This window comes from Mytilus californianus, unplaced genomic scaffold, assembly GCF_021869535.1.
Source record: "Mytilus californianus isolate M0D057914Y unplaced genomic scaffold, xbMytCali1.0.p SCAF_23, whole genome shotgun sequence".
NCBI classification, from domain to species: domain Eukaryota; kingdom Metazoa; phylum Mollusca; class Bivalvia; order Mytilida; family Mytilidae; genus Mytilus; species Mytilus californianus.
The window spans coordinates 320,101-341,484 of record NW_026262672.1 but is presented as its reverse complement, the minus strand read 5'-3'; positions in this window follow the sequence as shown (position 1 = coordinate 341,484).

Here is a 21,384-nt window from a genome sequence, read left to right as displayed (position 1 = left end):
ATTCAAAGAGGTAGTAGAATGGCATAAACTATACCATTCAAATAAACAGACTTGCATAGGTTACATGTAGGACAAGTGTTGCGCGATCACGTTTAATGCCGCAATGTTTTGTGTGTTTGTGTGTGTGTCCCAAATCAGAAGTCTGTGATTCTGTATTTGCAGTTGGACGCGGTTATTCTATTTACTCTTTGTTTGTTGTTTTTAATTGTTTCACTTTGTCATGTCGAAGCCATTTAGAGCTTAATGTATTATATGTTTTGCGTGTTGTTGAATGCCGTACAGTGACCTATATCTTTTAACATTCTCGTCATTTTGTCTTGGTAAATAGTTGTCACATTTTTAATAATATCACGTATCCTTATTTTCATATAGAAAAAGTAGAATAACCTTGTTAACTCTGAAATTATATATTACATATTAACAAGCGTTCATACACAATAATATAATTTTACATTTCTTTGATATATCAATTTTTGAATAGATATACGTAATAAAAGCTCGACAAAGATACCCGGCGTATAATGTTGTACGCCAGATGCACGTTTCGTCTACAAAAGACTCATCAGTGACGCTTGAATTAAAATAAAGTTAAAAGACCGAATGAGTACAACTAATCTCGTGTTACTTTTGTAACAAATCGTTTACGAAGGTTTTAAAATGTGTGTTTGTTTGTAAAGCTGAGCCTTATTAGATGCTTTTAGTTTTACCTTAATACATTAATAAGTTTAGAAACCACTCGGAAATTTGATTTGTCTCATCCTTTTAAATGACCAAATATGAAAGCACAAGTTTTTTTAACAAAGGAATATGACTTTTTTTTTCCCTCGGTCCGTTTGTTGATAACGTTTACATATGTCTATTTTATGAACTTCCCTTTGTGAATTAACCTTGGAGATTGGTATTTTTTCATAGTTGTATACAAGATTGTATCTAAAGACAAAACACATACATAAATATGACACCACAAATAGAACACAACTACTGAAGGATGAGCAACACAACCCCTTCGAAAACACTACCAGAGACCAAAATGACGTAACTAATGAAAACAAAAATTCAACTGAAAAACAAAATATAGATATAAACGAAAATTATTTAATTACAGGCTTGTGACTTGGGAAATGTACATACAGACTTTGATTGGGTACAAACGTGTTTGAAGGCGGCCTGTAAATTCCAACTGAAAAAACCAGCTCTGTGTATTCCCAACCCTCCCCATAAAATCAGACAGTAGTGTAACAGTTCAACATAATAACTTACTAACTATAAAATTAGTTAAAAAGGTTTCAAAATATCAATACAAATATCAAAAATAAATACAAATGTAACAAAGTACCGATCTGCGAGAAGGAGATACAACGGGACTACCAAAGCTCTTAAGTCAAAGACAAACTGACAAAGCCAATGCAAATAAACGAAAAACGACAAAAAGACGAACTAGTCCACAAAATACAATATAGAAAACTACAATTTAAAGAACACGAAACGGAATGCCACCAAATTGCTAGAAGGTTGCTTTATAGAAACGAAAAATCTCAACTTGAGAGCTTGAATTATTTTTTTGTTGTTAAGTTTTGATCTTTTCCGACCCTCAGGGCAATTTATTGATGTAAGTCAAACTATTAAGCAGACTTGAGTGTATCTGTGGTATCCTTTATTTCAAGTTCTATAATATGTGTCATCAAGTGCAGATACTATAATGGAGGACTAATAGCTATTGATGATAAAGAATTGCGTGTCATCAAACTTCTGAATATTCGAAAAAGTGGCTGAATCATGAAACATTTCCTACATTTTACTAACAATTATCACCATGATATAAAACACTTCCATGAACGACTTACAATTTAAACACAAAATATGTTATTATCCTATAAAGTATTATGTTCCATTGAAGGAAAATAACAACTTACACAAGTTATGATGATGCAGACCACAAATGTGATAGTTATTATTTAAATCTCATATGAAAAGATAGATGTATAAAATTAAGAATGCATGACAATTAAAACTACCAATTGTGAATCTTAATATGCAATACTTTAAGTACAATATCAACCAATTCAAGCATATTTCGTAATAAGTTAAAAAAAAAAAGCATGCTATACACATTTGATCATGCGTCCGTATATTTAAACATACATTGGGAGTGTAAACAGGATATGCGAAAAAGGTAAAATAACAAAAATTCCGAACTCCAAGGAAAAGTTCAAACGGAAATGACAAAATTAAAAGCTCAAACACATCAAACGAATGTAAAACAATAGGTATATTCCTGACTTGGTACTACCATTTCCTTGTGTAGAAAATTTTGGATTTAACCTGGTTTTATAGGTAGCTTAGATCTCACTTTCATGCAGGTCGCATAGAATTCCACTTTCTTGACAATAATGTGTATCACTATAAGAACAAATAACTAGTTCCAAAAAGAAAACAAAATGGCATATGAACACTCTACAGACAAAGTTAATAAGCAAAAATGAAAGACTAGAATACAAACCAAAGCACAATCACACAATGGCGGGATGTATAAATACCGAGCCATATCAAAAGTATATAACCAAACCTGAACTAAACAGTAAAGTTTAATAATATACAATGACAAATAAAAAGAACACTATAACACGTAATGAAGATGATAGTACCGAGAATCTATACGTAAACCATCATGTATTATTTGTGAAGTTAATGTATATTTATCAACAAGGTCTTGGTATCTTTCAATGAACTGTTTCAGAAAAAAGACGAGACATTCTTGGACATAACCCTGGTTCATCAACTTTCTGCGCAGACACTGATGGCGTTTTATTTAGTCTGAGTAGCAGCTGAAAGCCCCTGAATACCAAATGAGTTGGGAAATATATATATCCCATATGCAGGTGAAGTCCGATAGACTTGCACTAAAGCAAAAGAAAAAAAAGATTTTGTAGAATTATAGTCTCCACATAAAATGTGTGGTCATTAATTTGAGCTGGAGAGTAACTCAACAAGAAATAGATAATATGTACTCGACAAGTATTGTTAGCAGACTGTGTTTAAACACGCAATCTTTATTGTCGCGAACATTATTTTTAGGGGCAACAGTAGTTTAACGATGTTCATATCTCATGCTTTCCGACAAGATACCCAACCAGGATAAAAAAAATGAGGAGCGAGACCGGATGTAACGTCAGTGTGAGCGTCTCTTTCTATACATGCATCGCCCGTCATGCAAATCCACACCCAGGAAACATGTCCAAATTTGGATTGATTGATTGTTGGTTGCTCAATGTCCAGTGGCAAAATTTGTTCACGAAATCTTTAAAATCCATGTTTCGAACAAAAATTTGGCCTGTACTTTTTATGCCGTTGCTGTGTGTAACATACTCTGAAATACAGCTACTTATATTACAGTTAATGACGATTGATTTCATTTTAGCAATGTATTTGAGCATCTGTTGGGACGAAAGTAGCTGTTATAAAATTGAGAATGAAAATGGGGAATATGTCAAAGAGACAACAACCCGACAAAAGGGCAGACAACAGCCGAAGGCCACCAGTTGGTCTTCAACGCATCGAGAAATCCCACACCCGGAGGTGGTCCTCAGCTGGCCCCTAAATAAAATTATAAAATTGTATATTAGTTCAGTGAAAATGGACGTCACACTTAACTCCAAAACATATAAATGAACTAAAATTAAAAAACATACAAGATTAACAAAGGCCAGAGGCTCCTGACTTGGGACAGGCGCAAAAATGCAGCGGGGTTAAACATGTTTTGTGAGATCTCAACCCTCCCCCTATACCTCTAGCCAATGTAGAATAAAGAAACACATAGCAATACCCACAGTAAAACTCAGTTTAAAAGAAGTCTGAGTCCGATGTCAGAATAGGTAACAAGAGAAACTAAGCAAAATGACAATGATACATAAATGAACAAAGGACTACTAGCAGTTACTGACATGCCAGCTCCAGACCTCAATTAAACTGATTGAAACATTATGTCTTCATTATATGAAAATCAAGTACAATCCCTCCCGTTAGGGGTTTAGTATCATACCATCATAAAATATATGAGAAGAACATAACCCGCATCATGCCAACAACTGGTTTTAGAATAAATGTGTTTATTTCCGATGCAAAGACCCTAACACAATATCACACACCTATACCCCCCCCTCCAAAAAAAAAAAAATTTGACCCCCAAAAAATTACCCTCATTTCAAGTAAAAGAGCCCTAAATTTTCACAAAAAAAAAAGCAAAAAAAAACGCAAAAACACCAAAATTTTCTTACTCCCAAAAAAATTTTTTTTTTACTTTGGAAAAAAACGTTATTAAAAACACCCAAAAAACAACAAAAAAATTCCAAAAAAAAAAATAAATAAAAAAACCGGGAGAACAGGCGAAGAAAGAATTCTGTGGGATTTAAGAGAAAAAAAAAATTAAGTGTTTTTCCTTAAAAAATGGAAACAAACGAGCGGAGCGAGATACACTCCGAATTACCAAAATATCCACATTGTGTTATTATATGTGGACAAACAGGATGTGGAAAAACAGAGTTTGTTCTTGATTTATTAGAAGGAGAATATAGTGGAGTTTTCAAATATATAGTCATACTTTGTCCAACAATTCAATGGAACAAAGCATACAAAAATCGTGAATGGATTGGTGATGTTAGAAAACCAAAAACAAAAAATCTAATAATTGTTAATCCTATTGTCAAAGAAGAAGAGAAGCTACAAGAACTACTAAGAATGTTCTTTAAAAAATATGCTGGTCATCCAACATTATATATCATTGATGACTGCAGTGCAACAAAAGAACTAACAAAGAAAAAAGATATGCTGTCCGAGCTTGCATTTTCAGGAAGACATGCGGAACAATCAGTGTGGGTCATTTCACAGAGATACAACTCTGTTTTAAAAGATTTAAGAGAACAAACAAAATGGTTATGCATGTTCTACACAAAAGATAGAGATAGTTTTGATAATTGCCTAAGAGAAAATGATGTTATTCCTACTTTGGAAGAAAGACAAAGAATAAAGGAAGAACTTAAAAAAAAGAAACATCGTAAATTAATATTAAAGACAGATCAACCTACTGATTATTGGTTACTTGATTAATTTTTTTAGCAATTCTCAAGTAATGCTTAAGTAATTCTTAAGTAATGCTTAAGTAATTCTTAAGTAATTTAACCAAAATTTTTAACCAAAATAAGCAAAATAATGCTTAAGTAATGCTTAAGTAATTCTTAAGTAATTTAACCAAAATAAGTAATTCTTAAGTAATTTAACCAAAATAAGCAATAAAAAAAAGCAATGCTGTTGGAAATACTAACAATTGCAACAAACACTGCAGTCTTATCATTGGTTGGATATGTTGTATTTAATTTTTTTAAAGTTAAAAATAAATTATATCCGTTTTTTGAAACGTATAAAATGAATGCTGAAGAATTATTAAGCGAGCAAATTGTGGAAAACATAAATATTGATGATGAAGCGAGCGAAGTGAACGGTTCCCTTCAAGAAAAAAAACGCGAAAGATTATCATCCGTTGTTGCTGGTGGGAGTAGTAAAAAATATCTGGGTAAAGAATTACAACTGTCAGATATTGATAAAATGACAACAGAGCAAATAAACAAACTATACTGTAAATATGAAGCAAGATTGGGAGCTAGTATGACCAAGACATTAGGAAACTCTTTTATAAATTTATATGTCATGGGTGTATCAAAGTTTTTCAAAGTTGTTAATCCACCAATTTTAATACAAGACTTAGAGGAAGATCCTTTTATCAATAATGCTTTAACTAATACATGTTGTGAACTGTACTATAGATATGGAATGTATATTGCTCCTTTTACTGCAATATTAACAACAGCAAGACATATTGAACCATTCGCTTCGCTCGATTTCCGAAAAAAAGATGAAAATAATGACATAAAAAATGATGAATGAAAATCCTGAACAAAAAGAAGTATTTAAAAAACCCAAACCAAAAGACCCAAAAAGAGTAGCTGCTGGTAAGAAAGGTGCAGAAGTAAGAATAAGAAATGCAGAATTGAGAAAAAAAGAAGTGGAAAAATTAAAAAAAGAAAATTCAAAAATCAAACAAATAACAAAAGATTCTGATACAGAAACAGATTATGAATCAAACGAACATATCCCTTCTGTCAAAAAACACTCCAGTTCCCTAGTTGATTACAAATTTGTACTTTTTCCTATAAGTATTGTTGGATTGGGATTGTTTTTTTACAACCAAAGTAAGAAACCAGAAAGAATGATTAAAGAAATAACAAAACCAGAAAAACAAAAGAAAGAAATTGATCCTTTTGAATTTAATTAAATTTAGTACATTAAAATGACAACTCAAAAAGACGGAAAACAAATAGCAAATATGTTATATCATGCTGGAGTGGAAACATTGTTAACAGTTGGATATGCAGAAATAGGTAAAAAGGTATTAAGGAGGCCAGCGCCAAAAGTGGATTTTAATATGAATGATGTTGTAATGTTATCCATTGATATATTACTTGCGATAGCAACAAAAGATATGTTGATTAAGCAAGGTATTATACCTGCTGATATTATGAAGTAATTTTTGTTTTTATAAAATGGCAAGTGCTTTAACAATGATGCTTGGTGGGGCAATAACAAATGCTTTTGCATTTTCAGGGAGTAATTATTTATTTTCACATATGGGTAGTAATGCAAATGAAGAGAAAATAAGACATGATAAAGCTATAGAAAAATTAGAAAAAGCACAATCAGAATGGAATAAAAAAAGAATACAAAGATTAGATTTTATAAATGAACAATTACAAAAGGAACATCATGCGGTTCAGACTTTTGATGATGTTGACCAGGCAATGAAACTATACTATCGTGTCACGAATAAAAAATTAACTTCATTATCACCTAAACCTACATTAAGTGATTTTTATACTCCATCAGAAGACCAGAAAAATAGAGAGATTGCATTTGTTGTTGGTGGTATGACATTAACTGGTTTTATTGTTTGGAAATTAAAATAAAAAATAAATACAATTTACGTTTGTATGAAAAATTGGAAAAATAAGAAAAAATTGATAAAAATTAGAGTCCCTAATTTCTGTACTTTTCCTGGTAAAAACAGCAAAATTGCAGAAAAAAGTATGTACTATTCCTGTACTTTTTCTGTTTTTAGGGGTATAGAGAAATAAAATAAAATAAAAAATTAAATTTCAGGACATGGTTTTTCAAAAACATATTCATAAACTTTATCTGGTCTAATAAAAGCATCCCAACCAGGAGGAAACTTAGATAACTTTTTACCATCAAACTTTTCCATTACTTCCATTTGTTTTGGAGTCAAAGGACATTCTCCATCATCTCTTAAACAACATATCTGATAATCTGATAACATTATTCTTCCTAATATAACTTTAGCGTCAGGATCATCTTTCTCAGTATAAGCTTCAATCATTTTTTAGTCTTTTATTTTTTAAAATAATATTTTAAATTATATATTTTTTAATATCCATAAGGAAAACTTCTAATTAGATTTTCATTTTCATAACATACCATTCTTTTATCAAACATATAATCATAAGCTTTAACTTGTTTAACTGTTTTAAGTTGATGATCTTTTCCTATTTTTATGTTGTCATATTTTACAGTTTCATATTTTTCATTTTCATCAGTAACTATTTTTATTTTTTTATCTAATGTAATCTTTTCTTCAACTTCAGCATTTAATCTAAAACCTTTACAACAGCTAACTAGTTTTTCTGTATCTAGTTTCATAGAATAATCTTTTGGACCAGCAGATATAAATTGTTTTATATGATTAGCGTTATGTTTTGAAACAATTTCATCTGTTAAATCTCCTAATTTATTTCCCATCATACTTTCTATTTTTTTACAAGCTTCAGAACCATCATCATTATAAATACAAGAATCTGTATCCATGTATAAAACTCTTTCTTGAAGAATATCCAATAGTTCGTATAATTTTAATCTAGCATGTGCTGTTGTAAACAAAGCTATATAAACATTTACACTTGGATTAGGTTTAGAGTATTCTTTTTTATTTTTATATTCTGTTAAAACAATATTTTCATCTAATATCATAGTACTTATATCTTTATATTTTTCATTAAATACTATTTTAGTTATATGTTCTAAAGTAAAACAATATTCTTTTTGTGTAAAATTATCTCTCATACCAAAATGTCCCCATAAATTATTTAAACATATTTTAGCTATAAATCTTAATCCTGAATTGTACTTAACTTTGTCAATATCTAGATCATAAGCAGTATTATCTATAATGTATTGTATTTTTGTTTTACATTCTTTATCGTTTTTACAATCATTTTTACAATATTTAGGATCACATTTACATCCTGAAGCTTCTTGTTTATATTTCATAAACGTATCTACATAAAGTTTAAATATATCTGTAGATGTTTTTTCAAAATGTTCTAGTTCATATATTTTTTGTAATTCATAACCTTTTTCTATTGCTTTATCTATTTCTATTGTAGACCATGTACCTACTATAACTCTTTCCTCATCAGAATGTATACATTTTTCATTTTTAATATTTTTACATTCTTTACATCTTTTTATTTCATGTATTTTATTATGTTTATTTAAAGTAGGATCATCTATGTGTTTACATTTAAAAGATATTTTATTCATACATGTTCTACATAATCCAAAAAGTAATTTATGTGTATTATCACTAGTTAATTGTTTATAAGGTAAAACAGGGTGATACAATCCTTTAGGTGGTAATATTTTACATTTCATTATTCCGAAATAATTATTTTTTATATAATCATCTACAGATATTTCTGTAGATGTAATAGGATGTCCTATAGGATATTTACAATATTTATTTACTGATGGATACAGAGAACAAAAATCTACATATCTACCTTTTAAATCAGAAAGATTATTGTATAATTGAATAGTTTCTGTTCTTCCTCCATAAAATGCATCTCTTTTATCAATAGGTTTTAAATGTGGATCAACTTCAGGATATTTTTGTTGATCAAACTCACATTCCCATATTGTATGAATTTTTACATTTGGTTTTAGATAATCTTCAATAGTTTTAAGTCTTTCTTTAGTTTGGTTATATAACTCTTTCATAGTTTTTTTATTTCTATCTTTTTTACATATTTCTTCAGGACTATAACATTTTGTACATCCATGCCAATAACATCCAAAAAATTCATAAATATTACGCATTTTATTTTCTCTATCATAATAATAACCATCGACTTTATAACATTTATTATTAATGAATAATTTCTTTTCACCTCCCCTTTTAGCATGTTGAATCATTATATTATATTCTAAAAAAATATACTCTAACCATTGTATTGATGTTTGTGAATGTACTTCTTTAATTGTCATCTTTTTGTGAATTCCAATTGTTTCATTTGTCAACATTTATGTTTTAAATATTTTTGTACAACATTGAGCAATTGTAATATATTGAAATGGATCGATACAATTATTGGTTATATTTAAAAATAATTTTCTATATAAGGTACAACCTTTGGCAAGAATTAAAACATCCAATAGACAATAATAAAATATTTCTTTATAGAATTTAAATTCTTTTTCTTTAACTTTATTATACCATTCATCAAATAATTCTTTATTTTTAATTGTCATAGTATTATAACCAAAATATTCTTTATTAGGATAAATTCCCTCATATTTTTGATTCTCTGTTGTATTAAAATAATGTGGAAAATAACCTTTGTTACCCACAAATCCAAATGTTTTTGGGAAAGCAGCTAATCCACATAATGTAAAATTTATAGAATCTATGAATCTTAAATTTATTCCTTTAATAAATATAGCTGTTAATTTTAGTCCAGAAGAAATTATGTTATGTTCAATTTTATTTTTTACAATGTATCCTAAAATCGGTTGCATATCATAACCTTTTCCATAATGTGAAATAAAAGTGTTGTCTTTAAATTTATCTCTTATGAAATATTTACAAAAGTTGTCTATTACAGAATTTGTTTCATATTTAATTTTTTCTACATCACTAAAACAATCATCTATGTCTAATTCTAACAAGTTTAAATTATCAATATTGAAATCACATTTAAATACTTTTACATAGTTATTTTTAAAACAATAAATATTTTCTAAATCGTAAGCTATACAAAAATTCATTATATGTATTCCTGTTTCTTGATTTGCTTCAAAATCAAAATATATATATTTATTATTTTTTACTTGTTTTGGTACTGATGGTTTCATATAACATAAGTGTTCTTCATTACTTTCCGTGTATTTTTCATAACATATTAAACATATTTTTTCACCACATTTGTGATTTTTACCTGTATATGTTTTGTTACATTTATCACAAATATGTTGTTTTCTGATAGTTGTTACTGTATTATCTTTGCATGTATGTTGTTCAGTATAACCAATTAAACATACTTTACAAAACCTACGTTTAGCTAAAAATCCTGTTATATTTGTTATAGTGTCAAAGTGTTCATCATGATAATATAAATATATTTGTTCATTATATTCTTCATTACCACCATATACAATATATTCTGTACTATTTGATGCAAAAACAATTATCCTAATATTAAAATAATTTTCAAAAGCTTTTAAATCGTCTAAATCATTTCCTTCTTCTTTTATTTCTACTTCTGATTGTTCATGTAAATTTTCAGCAACTCTTTTTTGTAATGGTCTACCCTCTTTAATGTGTTTTAATTGAGAATCTGTAAAATCTTTTAATAACTTATTTGAAGCTAAAGAAGTTACAATTGCCCTTGATAAACATATTGTATCATCATTTTTTATTTTGATAATACTTCTTTTATTTATGACATCTAATATTTTTAAAGCTTTACCTTTTCCTCTTTTATTGGGTATAATAGTAACTTCAAAAATAACTTCTTCTAAATTTAATTCTTCAGCACTATTTAATAATCTTTCCATTTGATCCATGAATAACTTTTTAACTGTATTATATGTTCTTATAGGCCAGCTTTTATGTTTAGTAATTATGATTTCATGAATAGGTACTATTTTAATTCTTCCATTAGGGTAATCTTTTATGGAATAGTCTACCATGTGGTCAAAAGCATTTGTAAATGTTTCTTGTTTTTCATCCTTTAGACTAATTTTATAATTAAATACATAAATACTTGCTTTATGTTTATATTCTTTTGTCAAAACAAGTTTATATGAATCTTCTCGCTTGGATAAAATTTTATCCTTTTTTGCCTCCATTTTTTAAGAAAACATTTTAGTTACTTAAAAATGTCTAAAACAAATCTAACAAATAAATTAGCAGATGAATTACATCATAGAGTTATAAAATCTTTTCCTAAAAGACGTGTTTATGTTAATTCAATAGATCAAACATGGGCAGTTGATTTGATAGATATACAACAATATTCAAAACAAAATAAACACTATAAATATTTATTAGCAGTTATAGATGTTTTTAGTAAATATGGTTGGTTGATTCCATTGAAAAATAAAACAGGAGTAGCAGTGAGTGAAGCATTTAAAACATTATTTAAAGAAAGAAAACCAATGTATATTTGGTCGGATAAAGGATCTGAATTTTATAATCGACAAGTAAAAGAATTGTTAAAAGATAATAACATAAAGTTATATTCAACTGAGAATGAGGAAAAGAGCAGCGTGGTGGAACGCTGGATAGGTACAATGAAACAACATATGTTTAAATACTTTACTGCTAATGAAACTTTTAAATATTATGATATATTGGATAAATTAGTTAAAAATTATAATAATACAGTACATTCTTCAATTAAAATGACACCTGTTAAAGCAAGTAAATTAGAAAATGAATTAACCGTGTATAAAAATTTATATCCAGAAAAGAAAGAGAAAATTAAAAAACCTAAATTCAAAGTAGGTGTTAGAGTAAGAATAACAAAAAAGAAAGGTAAATTTGAAAAGGGTTATACTACTCGTTGGACCAAAGAAATATTTGTAATTGGAAAAGTTTTAAATACAAACCCTGTTACTTATAGAATAATTGATTTAAAAGGCGAAGATATTAAAGGTGGATTTTATGAACAAGAATTACAGATGACTAAGTTTTAAATCTCTAGGTACCTGTAAATATTTACAATGATCGATTTAGTTTATTTAAAAGTCATATCCTATTGAATTAAACACTTACTTTAGAAACACTTTTATAAAACCTATATAACAAAAGAAATTTAAATGCCTCAATTGCTTAATATGTTATCAAGGCTATAAAATATCAAGTTTCTTTCAATTTTAATGAGTTATCCATTTTAAATAATAATGATCCCAAGGATCAAATGATAAAGCAATGATTATTTCAATAAAATACAACACTTCACATCAATACTTTAATATTTACTAACTTATTATCACAAAGAATAACAATACACCCCATTGAGCATTTTATCACATTAATAAGAGAAGATGAGAACTAGTATTGAATTAAATGATAATTGATAATTCTCTCCATTTTATTATCTTTACTCAAATAATCAATACTATGACTGAATTTTTAAATTGTAAGTGATACAATGATAGATGGAATGTAAAAATATCAACAGTTCTGTAATTGGATTATTGATTAACTCCTTAGTTGCAGTAAACACTTACTTAGTTACACTTTTACAAAAGTAAACAACTCCTTAGTTGCAGTAAACACTTACTTAGTTTCAATAAATACTTACTTAGATACAGTAAACAACTCCTTAGTTGCAGTAAACATTTACTTAGTTGCAGTAAACACTTACTTAGTTTCAATAAACAACTCCTTAGTTGCAGTAAACACTTACTTAGTTGCAGTAAACACTATCTTAACTACCTAATTGTGACATGTTCATATTCAAAATGGAATCTGAATTGAGAAGATGTAATTTAGTTAAAGTGTCGGATGAATTAGAAAAATTAGAAACGTTGTTAGCAAAACATAATAATACGATAAATTTACAAGATACAGAAATAAACAGTACAAAAAAGGAAATTGAATTGTTGACCGATAGAATAAACAAAGCTAAAGAAGATTTTGGTGATAAAAACAAAAGACGGATTTGGTTGAGATTAACAAGACAAAAAGTTAGTGCAAAGACTAAACTCAAAAAATTGACAACGAAAAGAACATACGAGAATGAAGAAAAAACTACATTGGAAATAAAAATAAGTGAATTGATTACCGAAAGGAATAAGATTGCAGAACTTGTTCGTCAAGACAGCAATTACTAGTAATCAACATTTTTAAATCTGCCATCTTCAAAATTAATTTGTGCATCCTGGATTACAAACAGATAAACATTTATTAATTTATTTGCTCCTGCTGTTTTAGTTATTTGGATAGTAATACCTTCAGAAGCATTTTCAATTCTTCTACCTGAACCGTGTAATGAGTTGTCATCTGTTGAACGTAAATCTAACCATAATGCATAATTAGTTGTAAGATATTTTTCTAATGTTGTATAGGATAAATTTAAATCCTTTAAAACTTCTTCTGTTGTTTTATTTCTTTTTGAATTTAAAGCAAAGAATTTATTTATTTCATCCCATTGTTGATATGCTTTCATTCCTTGACTGTATAGTTGATTTGGAACACCTTCTATTGTCATTTCTACTTTTGTTATGTTAGGATTATAATAAGTTTCGGTACTTGTTCTTTCAGGATCTTCGAACAACATTAGAATTCCTTTCATACTTCTAGCTGGAACATTTAAATTTATATTCTTCAATGTATCAGATTTGTTTTTGGTTATTTTTCTATGTCTTAGTATTCTATCGTACAAAATAACCATCTTACCATTAACTTGTTGTCTTATCTGTCTTGCTAATTCTGCATCAGTAACCATATCAAATTCTAAACAAATGTTTTTGATTGTATAACTTGCAGATGTATCTGTTGATTTAATAACATTGCTATAATTATTAAATGTAAGTTCATATTCAAGTCTATCACCAAGACCTGCTTGATAAAAAGGCATATGAGTTTCTAATAGTTCAAAATCAAGTGGGATACAAAATCTTGCACCATATGCAGTTGCAATTGCTTCATCACCTATGTCTGATGCTTTATTATCTGCACCAACTCTGTGTTTTAACATGTTTGTTTCACCAATTCCTTGGTATGCCATATTTAAACGTTCAGATGTAGATTTCCATAAATCAACATAACAATGATAAATATCACTATCATCAATTGACATAATTTCATTTCCACTTATACGAATTGTTGTTTTTTTTAACTATTGTTCTTCCTATGTTTTGATATATAGTTGCATTGTCGTCTGTAGATGTGAGTTCTATTTCAAATGCCAATCTGGTTGTTCCAGGAACAATAACATCATTATTGCTTAGATTGGGGAATCTCACTAATAGCTGTTGATTTTGATCAATAGTTGAAGGATTATTTGTTATTGATACACTTTGACGAATACCTTTCACACCACGGGGTTCTCTTATTTTTCTGTAAGGATTTAATTTGTTTCCGTATGCCGACATTTTTAAGGATTAAATTTGTTATAAAAATAATTCAATTATCACTGATACTAGAGTATTGATACATGTATAATTATTAGTCATACTAATAAAACTTATTAAATCTCCAGCCTTAACTTCAAAAGGTGTATAAAAGTTATTAAAACCGTGTGTGACACCATTATCCAAACTCATTTTGTAAATAGTTGACTTATCATTAACAATCATCTTAATGGCTATAATATCTGTGCTTGTTCTTAAACTTACTAAACTAATACCCAATATTTGTCCTGGAAAGTTCATCACATAATAACCTCCACCAACACCAAAATTAAACTTTTTATTTCCATGTATTGGACCATCAATTCCAGCATATATACTTATTATTTTTCTGTCTGGTTTATTTTTAATATTACCAACTATATTTTCAACATTTAAAACTCTGATGCTTAGGGCAGCGACACTCCGATGTAAATTTTTATCCTTAGTATCCATTGTTTGAAGCTCACTCTTCATATTTAATATTTCTTTTTCTACGTTTTTTTTTTTGACACCAAGTATGCTCATTTTATTAAATAAATTATATAACTTCTAAAACACAATTAATTGGTAAATGATTAATTATCTTGTTATTATTTTCATCTCTTATTTCTAATTTCAATTCTGTTATAACATCATTTACTAAACACTTATATTCCGGATGCTCAAATCTCGCTGTTATAACTTCACCAAACTCTTTATTTTCAACTGGAATAACAGCTAATAATTTACTTGGCTTACCATCAAGATAATTATGAGAAGTGCTAACTTGTTCCAAATGGATATATAATGATTTATGGATAGCAAAATCCACAAATTTGTTTCCATAATGTAATTCATTAGGTTCGAATTTACGTTTATTATTAAACCCTAACATATTTCCCAAACCCTTACTTATCCTTAACTCAGTAGTAGTGTTTAATGAAGCGATACCATTTGCTTCATTTACGGATAATACAATATTTTCTTTTTGAAATTCATCCACTATTTGTTGAAAACTATAATAACCATTCATAATCCTTTGCTGTTCCTCTCCGGTTTTTGTTATAAACCCATGATAAACATTATACCAACCTATGCTGTATCTTATAAATTTCAAACCAATACGTTTATTTCCATTTCTGTTATTTATGTATTGTTCTAAGTTTATTGTATTATCAATATTTGAAATAGTATAAAACATTTTTAATATAAAAAAATGATAACAAAAGAATTTAAATATAATCCTAATGTTTCATATAATCCAGGTATTAAATATTCTGAAAAAGATCATCAATTAAAAACAAATCTTGTAAATCAAACGATATTTGTAAATGAAAAAGAGAACTTTAAAACAGCTTTTCCTGATTTATTTCAAAACTATCAAAACCCATCAATACACACTAACGAACCATGGAATGCCTGGATTCATTCTTCATTTGATTGGTGGCAATGTCAGTTAAATTTTGCAGTTTGGTGTGCAAGTACAGGATGTGGTGTTTCTTATAATGATCATATACAAAATACTTCAAATCTTACAAAGTCTTTTTATATGTTTCATTTATATTATTGTATTGCCAGAATTTTAAAAGAACTTAAATCACCTTTACCAACAGATTCTTCTTTCTGTTATTACAAAAACCCATATGACAAAGCTGCATATCAGAAATTATGTGATGAATTTAATATTTCTCCAAATACAAATTGGAGACAAAAACTAGAATCATCATGTCAAGGATTAGGAAGTTTTGAGCAATATTATAAACCAAGTGGAGAATATAGACAAAGAAATAAAATTAAAGGACCTTTCTTTAGTACTCATGATACTATTAAGCATGAAAAAGATATAAGTATGGCTTGGACAACATTTATTTTAGATAACTCTTATGGGTTTACACAAGCAGGTATTGAACGTATTAATGAAAGTATTAAAATTTATGTATGGGCTTTGTTAGGTGCACAATCTCAAACAAAAACAAAAATTTTAAAAGTAGGAACAGGATTTGATGCACAAAAACAATTCTTAGCAAATGTACAAGATGTAATAAATAGTCCTATCGATTTACCCACCCAGATATCGAATTATGAAAATGTTTTAAAATATGCAAGAAGTAAAGTTGATTATGCTTATGGACTTGGTTTATATATGTCTCCCAGTGATATGGTTTTACAAATTGGAAGTATTGTTGGTTATAATAATAAAATTATAATTGCAACAGAGAATCAAACACTTGGGTTAAATGATGATTTAAATAATAAAAATTTTGATCATGTTGATTTTAAACCAAAAGAACCTGTAAAACCACAAGAACCTATAAAACCTGAAAAGCCTAAAGAACCAAAAATAGATCCAATAAAAAAAATTGAACATGAAGATCATGAAGATAATAAACAAGCAATAATATTTGTAAGTATTGTAATAGGATTTACAGCACTTTATTTTTTCAAATAATCTCTAGCAGCAGTAAACAATAAACTAACAACTAAAATAAGCAATGCCCATAAGTTGTTTGCAAACCAATTTACTACGTCTTTTGTTGCAGACAATAACCAAGAAACAATAGAACCTATAATACCTGGTAATGCAGCTGCTAATTTTCCTGCAAGAAAAGATAATAATTTTCCAAGATTTTTTAATTGTTTTTTTATCCAGTCTTGTACACCACCACCTTTTGATGGAGGAGAAGGAGAAGGAGAAGGAGAAGTAGTTCCACCAGTAAATGCTTCAACAATAACACCAATAATAATTCCAAAAGCAGTTAAAACACTAACTATTGTTATTCCTTGTTCTCTGAATAATGTTCTTATTCTTTCACCTAATGTTTTGTCTTCGTTTAACATTTTATGTATTGTTTGTTTAAATCTGTTTACTTGACTACGTAGTTTTTCTTTATTAATATTAATTACTTCTAGTCTTGCACTTCTCTCAGATTCCAATTCTCTTATTCGACTACTTATTCTATCTATTTGAAATTTATTATTGTCTTCTTTAGCTTGTTCTAATTTGGCATTTTCTTTTGCTAAGTCTTTATTTGTTTCATTCAGTTTTGCTAAATTATTTGCAATCTCATCTTCCGCTGTTGTAAATGCTTTTATTATACCATCCATCTCTCTTTTTGTCATTTTTCTTTGTGTTTCTTCATTTATTAAAGATGTTCCTTGTTCAATAAATGAAGTTTCTATTTCTTTCACATATGTTTCTGCATTACTTGCTGTTTCTAATAATTCTTGTCCTTCTTCTTGTGTAGATATTTCTTGTAATGGAATTTCTATATTATCGAGTTCATTTAACATTCTCTGAAACCCTGCTCTACCTTCTCTTAAATTATCAGATATTTTATAATCATCTACACCTAAAACATCCCTGACAAAATTAACACCGTATTCTCTTTGAAGAGTGCTAAATTTATAAAACTTTAATACTCCTTTTTGGTAATATGTTAATGCAATATCATTACCTTTTTCATCTTTTACATATAAGATTTGTCTTCCCTTATGATTTTCCCCAACAAAAAAAACCTCTTCATTACGTATAGTTTCACCATTTTTTTTATAAAATTGTTTAATCATTTTTTTTGTAGTTTCTTTTTTACGAATTTTAACATCATTTTCTGATAAATCTCTTGATATTTCAAATTCCTTATTTATATTATTTTGAAACTCTTCATCATCTTGAAAAGACGTTTCTTCTTCTTCATAATCATCATCATAATCATTATTTTTAAACTCAGGATTATCAAACTCATAACCTCCTTCAGCCATTTTATTCATCTAAAATATTAGATAATAAACAATAAAAAGAACCTGTTAAAAACAACTTAAGATAAAAATAATTAAATTTTTTATTTAACATTATTTTTACATTTTTTACTAATTTTTCTTTTGTTTCTTCATCCATTTATTTAATTAAAAATTGATTCATAGTTTGGTGGATTTCCGTTATCAACTAAAATTATTTTATTAAAGAAAATCAAAGATTTTCCATTTTTTTTTTTAATTCGTTTTTTACTCTATTTTCTGTTTCCTCAATTAGTTTTTTTCTTTCATCATCTGGTAAACTTTTTAAAATTACTTTTTTTTTTATTTTTTTTCATCTCATTAAATTTTTCTAATTCATCTAAAATAAGTTTAAATTCATCTACACTTATCTGTCCGTCAGTTAAAGATTTTGATATTAAATCTTTTATGCTGTTTAACTTGCATTCTGCCATTGTTTTAATTTCATAATGTTTTTTTGATTTTGTTGTCAACTTTCTTCTAATTAATTTAACTAGACCTCCTAAACTTCCACATACAACAGCTGCAATTTGTATGGGAAGTAAGATAGGAAAAGCTATTCCTATACCAGCTAAAACAACAGATGTCGAAATTAAACTTGTATCAACACCATCAGTAACATTAACTCCGCGTTTATATTTTTTGTATAGTGATTTACGTTTATCTCTCTCATTTATTAATGTTTTTTCTATTTCTGTTATTTTTTGTAGTCTATAATTTTGTCCATCTTCTATAGGTAATTCTGGATATAAATCAGGAGCTGTAGGTTGTTTCATTTTTTAAAGTAAAAATTGATTTTTTTTTTTTTTTCTCTTAAATCCCACAGAATTCTTTCTTCGCCTGTTCTCCCGGTTTTTTTATTTATTTTTTTTTTGGAATTTTTTTGTTGTTTTTTGGGTGTTTTTAATAACGTTTTTTTCCAAAGTAAAAAAAAAATTTGTTTGGGAGTAAGAAAATTTTGGTGTTTTTGCGTTTTTTTTTGCTTTTTTTTTTATGAAAATTTAGGGCTCTTTTACTTGAAATGAGGGTAATTTTTTGGGGGTCAAATTTTTTTTTTTTTGGAGGGGGGGGTATAGGTGTGTGATATTGTGTACCCTAGGAGTGAATCAATATAAATACCAAAATATGCAATCTCTAATGACTTGACAACAGTATCGTAACTATATCCTTTCCGAATAAGTCTGTTTAAAGGTTTGGTTAGCTTTTGAGGTGAATGCCGACATTTTTGTGCTTTGTAAAGAATATTACAATAAAATATTGGATGTGAAATACCTGAACGTATAAGATGTTATATTTATATTTGTAACTTATCTATATATATGTTTCTACTGTTGGAGACAGTATGTTAAAATGTAGGTCCAAGTTTTTTTGTTTTTTCTTATCTGTTGATTGTTGTGTGTAGAATAATTTTGACTCAAAATTGAATGCATAGGAAATGCTATATTGCTTTCAGCAGTATTCAGAATATGTCGAAATCACTTTAATCGCTATTTTCCTGTTGGTTGATATGTCACTTTTTATCTTTACTTGATTAACGGGAAAAGAACAAAATAAAATACGAGCACTTGTTCGTTGGAAAATTTCTTTTCTCTTAGTAAACAATATCATGGAACACAATTGTATGAACACCTAAACAAAACATGTGCCAGTATCAGATTGTGAAATTTTCCAAAGGGGTGAAAAATCGTGAAACTAAATCAATCGAGGTACAATTGAAAATTCAAAACCTAATAAAAACTATTAGTCTAATTAAACGCTAAAGCATCACCATATCCGGATAAGGGATTTAATGGCTCCATACTGACCGGACATGGTTGCGTACTTGTACATCTCGCACGGCCAAACGGACGCTCCACTTTTGCAAAGTTTAACTGCTGGTCGAAAAGTTGACCAAGGTGACCGTATGTATATTCCTGAGTCACCCTGCGGGTTTTACGGTATATACCTTAGTTTAAATGTTTTCAAAACTTTATTACAGAATATTTCGAGAGAAAGCTAATTAGCCACGAAAAGGTCCCTTCCATTGATTGGAAATATGTACATGGGCAACGATCTATTGTTATAAAATATTAAAGCAAAAAAAGCAAAGCCAAAATAAAGGTCTTCCAAGCCTTCACTTCTAGCATGTAGATGCATTTTGACTCAACGAGAGGAAATATTATATTGCTTCCAGTAGTCTTCCTTAGAAATTACGTAATAACTCTTGTAAACTTTTATATACACCGCATGTATTAATTTGTACTGGTCTCTTTGTTGGTAATGAATTAAACAAATATTGAGAATCATCGTAACAAGAAAAAAAAAAAAAAACATCAAAAAAGTATAATTTTTGAAGTATAATAATATATACATACAATGTAGGTACCTTAAAGCTTCCATATACTATCCTCAAACATTACAATAGAACATCAAGAAATCATACCATCGTCATTTACATGTTTTGCGTATAAGAAAGTATGAGGTTATCAAAAATTATAAAAAAAATAGCTGATTGGACCTGAAGTCACTTTATAACAATTATCAAAATAAATCAACGATATTTATTTCAATTTTTAATTAAATTGGACTTATAATGCTAATCATTTTTACTTTTTTAAAATCTACTATATTTACAAGTTATTTTGTAAACATGATAGAAAATAGACGCTATACAAACTTTTTACTTGAACCAACAACCTTGGATTGAACAAAAATTGTTAAGTTCTTAGTGGTTACTCATTATCCGTTAATTGTATTCAAACATTTTTTAATAGGCACCTATGTTCACAATTCCAAATACTTTTTTTGAGTTTTAATGTTTTGTTTGGATATTCCTTTCATTGATTATTTAAACCCATAGAATTTATATGTCAATGCATAGGTATAGAAATAGGTATAGAAATTGTTAATTTGAATACATTTGCAACTGTACTTTATTTTTAATGCGACCATTTTTAAGCTTATTCGTATGAAATTCGTTTCAATACTTACAGAAGACATCTAACTTAATGAATTTTACCCGAAGCAATTTTAAGATGAAATGGAATGGAATAATTTTTTTAATAATGACTGGCTATAACGGGAACGTCAAATTCGACGCCTCGTGTAGAAAGAATACCACGCTCTTTG